Source organism: Nothobranchius furzeri, unplaced genomic scaffold (assembly GCF_043380555.1).
Source record: "Nothobranchius furzeri strain GRZ-AD unplaced genomic scaffold, NfurGRZ-RIMD1 Scf040, whole genome shotgun sequence".
Lineage (NCBI taxonomy): Eukaryota > Metazoa > Chordata > Actinopteri > Cyprinodontiformes > Nothobranchiidae > Nothobranchius > Nothobranchius furzeri.
In genome coordinates, this window is record NW_027223057.1 from 619,307 (window position 1) to 626,806 (window position 7,500).

The following is a 7,500-nucleotide window of genomic DNA, read 5'->3' on the forward strand; positions in this document are numbered from 1 at the left end:
GGGAGGCTGTGCCGTGCCCCCTGGAGGTCTAAAGGATGACCAGTAGTTGTGGTTCTCACCCCGGGTCGTGGGTCCGAGTCTGGCCCGAGTAGAGCACTTTGGTCGGCTACCGGGGGGTGTGCCGTGCCCCCTGGAGGTCTAAAGGATGACCAGTAGTTGTGGTTCTCGCCCCGGGACTTGGGTCAGAGAATAGCCCAAGTGGAGCACTTGTGTCGGACTAGGGAGGCTGTGCCGTGCCCCCTGGAGGTCTAAAGGATGACCAGTAGTTGTGGTTCTCGCCCCGGGACTTGGGTCAGAGTATAGCCCAAGTGGAGCACTTGTGTCGGACTAGGGAGGCTGTGCCGTGCCCCCTGGAGGTCTAAAGGATGACCAGTAGTTGTGGTTCTCGCCCCGGGTCGTGGGTCCGAGTATAGCCCAAGTGGAGCACTTGTGTCGGACTAGGGAGGCTGTGCCGTGCCCCCTGGAGGTCTAAAGGATGACCAGTAGTTGTGGTTCTCGCCCCGGGACTTGGGTCAGAGTATAGCCCAAGTGGAGCACTTGTGTCGGACTAGGGAGGCTGTGCCGTGCCCCCTGGAGGTCTAAAGGATGACCAGTAGTTGTGGTTCTCGCCCCGGGACTTGGGTCAGAGTTTAGCCCAAGTGGAGCACTTGTGTCGGTCTAGGGAGGCTGTGCCGGGCCCCCTGGAGGTCTAAAGGATGACCATTAGTTGTGGTTCTCGCCCCGGGACTTGGGTCAGAGTATAGCCCAAGTGGAGCACTTGTGTCGGCCTAGGGAGGCTGTGCCGGGCCCCACTGGAGGTCTAAAGGATGACCATTAGTTGTGGTTCTCGCCCCGGGACTTGGGTCAGAGTATAGCCCAAGTGGAGCACTTGTGTCGGACTAGGGAGGCTGTGCCGGGCCCCCTGGAGGTCTAAAGGATGACCAGTAGTTGTGGTTCTCGCCCCGGGACTTGGGTCCGAGTATAGCCCAAGTGGAGCACTTGTGTCGGACTAGGGAGGCTGTGCCGTGCCCCCTGGAGGTCTAAAGGATGACCAGTAGTTGTGGTTCTCACCCCGGGTCGTGGGTCCGAGTATAGCCCAAGTGGAGCACTTGTGTCGGACTAGGGAGGCTGTGCCGTGCCCCCTGGAGGTCTAAAGGATGACCAGTAGTTGTGGTTCTCACCCCGGGTCGTGGGTCCGAGTCTGGCCCGAGTAGAGCACTTTGGTCGGCTACCGGGGGGTGTGCCGTGCCCCCTGGAGGTCTAAAGGATGACCAGTAGTTGTGGTTCTCGCCCCGGGACTTGGGTCCGAGTATAGCCCAAGTGGAGCACTTGTGTCGGACTAGGGAGGCTGTGCCGTGCCCCCTGGAGGTCTAAAGGATGACCAGTAGTTGTGGTTCTCACCCCGGGTCGTGGGTCCGAGTATAGCCCAAGTGGAGCACTTGTGTCAGACTAGGGAGGCTGTGCCGTGCCCCCTGGAGGTCTAAAGGATGACCAGTAGTTGTGGTTCTCACCCCGGGTCGTGGGTCCGAGTCTGGCCCGAGTAGAGCACTTTGGTCGGCTACCGGGGGGTGTGCCGTGCCCCCTGGAGGTCTAAAGGATGACCAGTAGTTGTGGTTCTCGCCCCGGGACTTGGGTCAGAGTATAGCCCAAGTGGAGCACTTGTGTCGGACTAGGGAGGCTGTGCCGTGCCCCCCGGAGGTCTAAAGGATGACCATGAGGTCAAAAGGATGACCAGTAGTTGTGGTTCTCGCCCCGGGACTTGGGTCAGAGTATAGCCCAAGTGGAGCACTTGTGTCGGCCTAGGGAGGCTGTGCCGGGCCCCCTGGAGGTCTAAAGGATGACCAGTAGTTGTGGTTCTCGCACCGGGACTTGGGTCAGAGTACAGCCAAAGTGGAGCACTTGTGTCGGTCTAGGGAGGCTGTGCCGGGCCCCCTGGAGGTCTAAAGGATGACCAGTAGTTGTGGTTCTCGCCCCGGGCCGTGGGTCTGAGTATGGCCCAAGTGGGGCACTTGCGTCGGACTGGGGAGGCTCTGCCGCGCCCCCTGGAGGTCAAAAGGATGACCAGTAGTTGTGGTTCTCACCCCGGGTCGTGGGTCCGAGTCTGGCCCGAGTAGATCACTTTGGTCGGCTACCGGGGGGTGTGCCGTGCCCCCTGGAGCCATGGGAGTGAGCTCCAGCAGACTGGTATTTTTCGGAGAACCAGGCCCACACTCCTCAGACTTTGTGCCCAGGGACAGGCCACCAAAATCGGCCGCGGCTCGTGCACTTTGCCCCTGCGTTTCTCCCAGAACCAGAGCCGGAAAAATCCCAAAATTGATGCCCAGAGATAGTCGACTCTGCCTGGAATAGATTGCCACCCAAACCCGCCAACTCACGCTGGTTTTCCGATGGCCTCACCTACTAACCCGAGCATGGTCATCGCTCGCACCTTCCAAAACCTCCAGGGGCGCAGGCACTTTTCATTTACTGGCCATAAGGCCGACCGCCTTAAGCGTTAAGCGATAAGCGAAAGGCTTAGTTTGGACTTAGTTTTTGGAGCGACGAGGTCGCCGTTTTGTCAATTCTGAACCGATTTTCACGCGGTTTTCGACTGCCTGCGCCTGGGGAGCCGCCCAGAAGCCCCAGGCAGTGTTCTGGGTGGACTTCCGGACCGGTCCGGACCCGGTACCGGCCGGGGGAACCGCACCACGCCTCTCGGGCGTTTCTACACCGATTTTCGCGGGGTTTTCGACTGCATAGACGGGGCCACCTGCTGCAGGGCCCGAGGGAGGGCCTGCCTGAGCTGGGTCCGACGCAGGGCCCGGTTCCTGGAGCCCGCTGGGGGGGGGGGGGGGGGGGGGGGGTTCTCTAAGGCTCACGGCGGGCTGCTGAGGGGCCGGATCGGATGCAGACAGGCGCTCCTCTGCCCAGGTCTTTGCTCCCCTGCCCCACTAGGAATGGAAGACACACTGCCAACAGCTTCTGGAGGGTGATGGGCCCTGCTGCAGACCAGGTCCGACCCAGGTTTCAGCTATCCCACCCCGCAGGGACTTAAAGACACACTGCCATCAGCTTCTGGAGGCTGCTGAGCTCTACTATAGAGCAGGTCCGACCCAGGTTTCAGCTCCTGCAGCCCACTAGGACTTAAACACACACTGCCATCAGCGTCTGGATGGTGATGGGCCCTGCTGCAGACCAGGTCCGACCCAGGTATCAGCTCCTGCACCCCGCAGGGAATTGAAGACACACTGCCATCAGCTTCTGGAGGCTGCTGAGCTCTGCTATAGACCAGGTCCGACCCAGGTTTCAGCTCCTGCACCCCGCAGGGAACTAAACACACACTGCCATCTGCAACTGGAGGCTGCTGAGCCCTGCTGCAGACCAGGTCCGACCCAGGTTATGGCTCTCCCACCCCCCTGGGACTTAAACACACACAGCCATCAGCTTCTGGATGGTGATGGGCCCTGCTGCAGACCAGGTCCGACCCAGGTTTCTGCTCCTCAACCCCGCAGGGAATTAAAGACACACTGCCATCAGCTTCTGGAGGCTGCTGAGCTCCGCTGCAGGCCAGGTCCGACCCAGGTTACAGCTCTCCCACCCCGCAGGGAATTAAAGACACACTGCCATCAGCTTCTCGATGCTGCTGAGGCCTGCTATAGACCAGGTCCGACCCAGGTTTCTGCTCCTGCACCCCGCATGGACTTAAACCCACACTGCCATCGGATTCTGGAGGCTGCTGAGCCCTGATGCAGACCAGGTCCGACCCAAGTTTCAGCTCTCCCACCCCGCAGGGGATCAAACACACACTGCCATCAGCTGCTGGAGGCTGCTGAGCTCTGCTATAGACCAGGTCCGACCCAGGTTTCAGCTCTCCCACCAGGCAGGGACTTAAACACACACTGCCATCAGCTGCTGGAGGCTGCTGAGCTCTGCCATAGACCAGGTCCGACCCAGGTTTCAGCTCCTGCACCCCGCAGGGACTTAAACACACGCAGCCATCAGCTGCTGGAGGCTGCTGAGCTCTGCTATAGACCAGGTCCGACCCAGGTTTCAGCTCTCACACCAGGCAGGGACTTAAACACACACTGCCGTCAGCTTCTGGAGGCTGCTGAGCCCTGCTGCAGACCAGGTCCGACCCAGGTCTCAGCTCTCCCACCCCGCAGGGACTTAAACACACACTGATATCAGCTTCTGGAGGCTGCTGAGCTCTTCTATAGACCAGGTGCGACCCAGGTTTCTGCTCCTCCACCCCGCAGGGAACTAAACACACACTGCCATCAGCTTCTGGAGGCTGCTGAGCTCTGTTACAGACCAGGTCCGACCCAGGTTTCAGCTCTCCCACCAGGCAGGGTCTTAAAGACACACCGCCATCAGCGTCTGGAGGCTGCGGAGCTCTACTATAGACCAGGTCCGACCCAGGTTTCAGCTCCTCCACCCCGCCATAAGCTGCTGGAGGCTGGCTTCCGCTCCTCCACCCCGCCATCAGCTGCTGGGGGCTGGCTGGCTGCTGGAGGCTGGCTGCTGCTGCTGCTGCTCCTCCACCACGCCATCAGCAGCTGGAGGCTGCTGAGCTCTGCTATAGACCAGGTCCGACCCAGGTTTCAGCTCTCCCACCAGGCAGGGACTTAAACACACACTGCCATCAGCAACTGGAGGCTGCTGAGCTCTGCTGCAGACCAGGTCCGACCCAGCTTTCAGCTCCTGCACCCCGCAGGGACTTAAACACACACTGCCACCAGCTTCTGGAGGGTGATGGGCCCTGCTGTGGACCAGGTCCGACCCGGATATCAGCTCTCCCACCAGGCAGGGACTTAAACACACACTGCAATCAGCTGCTGAGCTCTTCTATAGACCAGGTCCGACCCAGGTTTCAGCTCTCCTACCAGGCAGGGACTTAAACACACACTGCCATCAGCTTCTGGAGGCTGCCGAGCCCTGCTGCAGACCATGTCCGACCCAGGTTTCAGCTCTCCCACCAGGCAGGGACTTAGAGGCACGCTGCCATCAGCTTCTGGAGGCTGCTGAGCTCTGCCATAGACCAGGTCCGACCCAGGTTTCAGCTCCTGCACCCCGCAGGGACTTAAACACACGCAGCCATCAGCTGCTGGAGGCTGCTGAGCTCTGCTATAGACCAGGTCCGACCCAGGTTTCAGCTCTCCCACCAGGCAGGGACTTAGAGGCACGCTGCCATCAGCTTCTGGAGGCTGCTGAGCTCTGCCATAGACCAGGTCCGACCCAGGTTTCAGCTCCTGCACCCCGCAGGGACTTAAACACACGCAGCCATCAGCTGCTGGAGGCTGCTGAGCTCTGCTATAGACCAGGTCCGACCCAGGTTTCAGCTCTCACACCAGGCAGGGACTTAAACACACACTGCCATCAGCTGCTGGAGGCTGCTGAGCTCTGCTATAGACCAGGTCCGACCCAGGTTTCTGCTCCTCCACCCCGCAGGGAATTAAAGACACACTGCCATCAGCTTCTGGATGGTGATGGGCCCTGCTGCAGACCAAGTCCGACCCGGGTTACAGCTCTCCCACCAGGCAGGGAATTAAACACACACTGCCATCAGCTTCTGCTGGCTGCTGAGCTCTGCTGCAGACCAGGTCCGACCCAGGTTTCAGCTCCTGCACCCCGCAGGGAACTAAACACACACTGCCATCACCTTCTGCTGGCTGCTGAGCCCTGCTGCAGACCAGGTCCGACCCAGGTTTCAGCTCCTGCACCCCGCAGTGGATTAAAGACACACTGCCATCAGGTTCTGGAGGCTGCTGAGCTCTGCTGCAGACCAGGTCCGACCCAGGTTATGGCTCTCCCACCCCGCAGGGACTTAAACACACACCGCCGTCAGCTTCTGGATGGTGATGGGCCCTGCTGCAGACCAGGTCCGACCCACGTTTCAGCTCTCCCACCCCGCAGGGGATGAAACACACACTGCCATCAGCTTCTGGAGGCTGCTGAGCTCTGCTAAAGACCAGGTCCGACCCAGCTTTCAGCTCTCCCACCAGGCAGGGAGTTAAAGACACACTGTCATCGGCTTCTGGAGGGTGCTGAGCCCTGCTGCACACCAAGTCTGACCCAGGTTTCAGCTCATCCACCCCGCAGGGACCTAAACACACACTGCCATCAGCTTCTGAGTGGTAATGGGCCCTGCTGCAGACCAGGTCCGACCCAGGTTTCAGCTCCTCCACCCCGCCATCACCAGCTGGAGGCTGGCTGCTGCTCCTGCACCCTGCCATCAGCTGCTGGAGGCTTCTGTTCCTCCACCCCGCCATCAGCAGCTGGAGGCTGGCTGCTGGAGGCTGGCTGCTGCTCCTCCACCCCGCCATCAGCTGCTGGAGGCTGGCTGCTGCTCCTGCACCCCGCCATCAGCTGCTGGAGGCTGGCTGCTGGAGGCTGGCTGCAGCTCCTCCACCCCACCATCAGCTGCTGGACGCTGGCTGCAGCTCCTGCACCCCGCCATCAGCTGCTGGAGGCTGGCTTCTGCTCCTCCACCCCGCCATCAGCTGATGGAGGCTGCCTGCTTCTCCACCCCGCCATCACTAGCTGGAGGCTGGCTGCTGGAGGCTGGCTGCAGCTCCTCCACCCCGCCATCAGCTGCTGGAGGCTGGCTGCTGCTCCTGCACCCCGCCATCAGCTGCTGGAGGCTGGCTGCTGCTCCTCCACCCAACCATCAGCTGCTGGACGCTGGCTGCAGCTCCTCCACCCCACCATCAGCTGCTGGACGCTGGCTGCAGCTCCTCCACCCCGCCATCAGCTGCTGGAGGCTGCCTGCAGCTCCTGCACCCCGCCATCAGCTGCTGGAGGCTGCCTGCAGCTCCTGCACCCCGCCATCACCAGCTGGAGGCTGGCTTCTGCTCCTACACCCCGCCATCAGCTGATGGAGGCTGCCTGCTTCTCCACCCCGCCATCACTAGCTGGAGGCTGGCTGCTGGAGGCTGGCTGCAGCTCCTCCACCCCACCATCAGCTGCTGGACGCTGGCTGCAGCTCCTGCACCCCGCCATCAGCTGCTGGAGGCTGCCTGCAGCTCCTGCACCCCGCCATCACCAGCTGGAGGCTGGCTTCTGCTCCTCCACCCCGCCATCAGCTGATGGAGGCTGCCTGCTTCTCCACCCCGCCATCACTAGCTGGAGGCTGGCTGCTGGAGGCTGGCTGCAGCTCCTCCACCCCGCCATCAGCTGCTGGAGGCTGGCTGCTGCTCCTCCACCCAACCATCAGCTGCTGGACGCTGGCTGCAGCTCCTCCACCCCACCATCAGCTGCTGGACGCTGGCTGCAGCTCCTCCACCCCACCATCAGCTGCTGGACGCTGGCTGCAGCTCCTCCACCCCGCCATCACCAGCTGGAGGCTGCCTGCTGCTCCTCCACCCCGCCATCAGCTGATGGACGCTGGCTGCAGCTCCTCCACCCCGCCATCTGCTGCTGGAGGCTGGCTGGCCGCTGGAGGCTGGCTGCTGCTCCCACACACCGCCATCAGCTGCTGGAGGCTGGCTGGCTGCTGGAGGCTGGCTGCTGCTGCTCCTCCTCCCCGCCATCACCAGCTGGAGG